General features: G+C 38.8%; 1 long non-coding RNA gene across 1 annotated transcript; it reads right to left on the bottom strand.

Annotated features, from left to right (window-relative positions):
- Positions 1 to 638: 638 nt before the first annotated feature.
- LOC133616228 (uncharacterized) lies at positions 639 to 1,929 on the bottom strand. Its single transcript, XR_009816824.1, has 5 exons — positions 1,890 to 1,929; positions 1,660 to 1,766; positions 1,477 to 1,563; positions 847 to 921; positions 639 to 752 (listed from the first exon to the last, which is right to left on the bottom strand). It is a non-coding gene; the product is annotated as an uncharacterized lncRNA (long non-coding RNA).
- Positions 1,930 to 2,753: the final 824 nt, after the last annotated feature.

Genomic DNA, 2,753 nt, shown 5'->3' on the forward strand with positions numbered 1-2,753 from the left:
TTGTGTTTTAACTTCTGTTTGGTCAAAGATCATGTCTATACATTTTACCATCACATATGAGGTGGTGGCTATGACAACTTCCCAGGTAACAAGTGAACGTTATGTGAACGTTAGGAGAACGTAGTGGCATTGTTATGGGAACGTTAGTTTGTAACGTTTAAAGAACGTGAGGTTGTGGAGTTCTTGCTTGGTTAGCAGAACGTTAGCCATGAACGTTTGGCAAGAACGTTTAGGAAACTGTTTAGGAACATGCTATTTACGTCTGTTTTTGTGCTATATTGTCAGGACTAACACTCAAACAGAAAATTCAACAATAATTCTTTATTAGTGATAATTATAATACAATAGAAATGGAATGCAGTGGTATTTACGTCTGTTTTTGTGCTATATTGTCAGGACTATAACACTCAAACAGAAAATTCAACAATAATTCTTTATTAGTGATAATTATAATACAATAGAAATGGAATGCAGTGGTATTTACGTCTGTTTTTGTACTATATTGTCAGGACTATAACACTCAAACAGAAAATTCAACAATAATTTTTTATTAGTGATAATTACAATACAATAGAAATGGAATGCAGTGGTATTTACGTCTGTTTTTGTGCTATATTGTCAGGACTGACACTCAAACAGAAAATTCAACAATAATTCTTTATTAGTGATAATTATAATACAATAGAAATGGAATGCTGTGGTCTTGGTCGTGCGCGTCAGTGTACTCCTGCCCCTTCTTGTTGGTTCTCTTCCTGGAAGTAAATAATTATAGATATTCAAAGACAGCACTGGAATGTAGATGAATTGAATTCAATTAAAACATGGCATAATTTACTCCTTGTTTACCTGCTCAATGCTCACTGGTCTCACTAGCGTTTGCTTGGTTCTTTTCCCTTTCCCTGTTTTCTTCTTCTTCACTTCCTGCAAGTATTTATAATTGCAAATTCAACACAGAACTGGGATCTTTATGAATTGAATTAAAACATTGGCATAATTACTTTATCATTTACCTGGTCACTCATCTCACTGTCACTTTCCTTTGTACACTTCCCTTTGCCCTTCTTCGCCGTCACTTCCTGCAAGTGTTTATAATTGCAAATTCAACACAGAACTGGGATCTTTATGAATTGAATTAAAACATTGGCATAATTACTTTATCATTTACCTGGTCACTCATCTCACTGTACCTTTCCTTTGTACACTTCCCTTTGCCCTTCTTCACCGTCGCTTCCTGCAAGTATTAATAATTGCAAATTCAACACAGAACTGGGATCTTCATGAATTGATTTAAAACATTGGCATAATTACTTTTATCATTTACCTGGTCACTTATCTCACTGTCCCTTTTCTTTGTACACTTCCCTTTGCCCTTATTCGCCGTCGCTTCCTGCAAGTGTTTATAATTGCAAATTCAACACAGAACTGGGATCTTTATGAATTGATTTAAAACATTGGCATAATTACTTTATCATTTACCTGGTCACTCATCTCACTGTCCCTTTTATTTGTACACTTCCCTTTGCCCTTCTTCGCCGTCGCTTCCTCTTAATTCCTCCTCTTCTCCTGCAAGTAGTTATAATTGCAAATTCAAAAGACATGCAGTGGAACTTCAATAAAATGGAATTCAAAATTGGGATATCTTATCATAATTCTCCGTACCTCAAACTTTGAACCTCCCTTTCGAAAAGTGGCCAGTTTCAGGACCTCTCCAAGCTCACAATCTACTTCAGCTGTGGTCGTCTGTTTGTAAACACCCCTGCATGCCTCTGGAATCACCAGCACAATTTAGAATTCCCTTTAGAATAAATACCGTAATAATAACAGCTAGATCGACCTTGTGAGCATACATGCAACATGTTCAAAGATGCAAACCTATTATTAACACTTACTTATTATTATTCTGTAAAAGGGCAAGTCCTCAAACGCCACGTTGCCTGTCTTTCCACGGAGACAAAGCTGCTCCAGGACTTTGTTTGTGGCAATTTTCCTCAGCATTGTCCTCACCGTGTCTGCCAAATTCTGCCCACCAAGAGCAGTAAGAGCTTTCACCTATACAAATAAATAAACAACAATATTGTACTTGATTAGAACATGTTTTTTGATAACTGAGCAAGATCATTTTGCAGTGGGGAATTAAAACTAATTACCAGCTGCTTTCTGAGCAGAAGATCAGTGTCGAGCTGTTCACAGAAGGCCTTAAGCTGCTCAAGAGTCTCGAAAGGCTTCTCAATGAGATCTTGAACATCCACAGCTTCTGGCCCCACAGACTGTGCTGCCAGCCCTCTCAGCATGCGCATAATTTCTCTCTGGTTCTCAACTATTTTTTGAACTTTCATGTTTAACTGGAAAACTGCAAAGACAACAAAAGTCAAAGAGGTAATTCGTATTATTACTGCCCGTTGTAACAGCCTGTTTAACACCACCTACCAACAGTTAAATAGCCAACTAATGTTCACTTTCAAGGGCATTCCTGCTGCTTCTTGGAGTGGTCTGGTACTGACTCGTACTGGCTGGAGTGGTTTGGTACTGGCTTGAGCTGGATGCATGATTCCTGTCTGGACTGAGCCTGTAAGTGCTGCTTCTCGCTGGGCTGGATGCCTTGGAGTGGTGTAGTATTGGCTGGTACTGGCTGAAGTGGTCTGGTATTCGCTGGAGATTGGAAAGTTCAATGGTGGGAGCACTGGCAGTGGGGGTGCCTGGATGAGGATCTGTGATTTCTCTTTTCTGCACTTCTTTTTTGGCCGAATTTCCTC

Source organism: Nerophis lumbriciformis, linkage group LG15 (assembly GCF_033978685.3).
Source record: "Nerophis lumbriciformis linkage group LG15, RoL_Nlum_v2.1, whole genome shotgun sequence".
NCBI lineage: Eukaryota > Metazoa > Chordata > Actinopteri > Syngnathiformes > Syngnathidae > Nerophis > Nerophis lumbriciformis.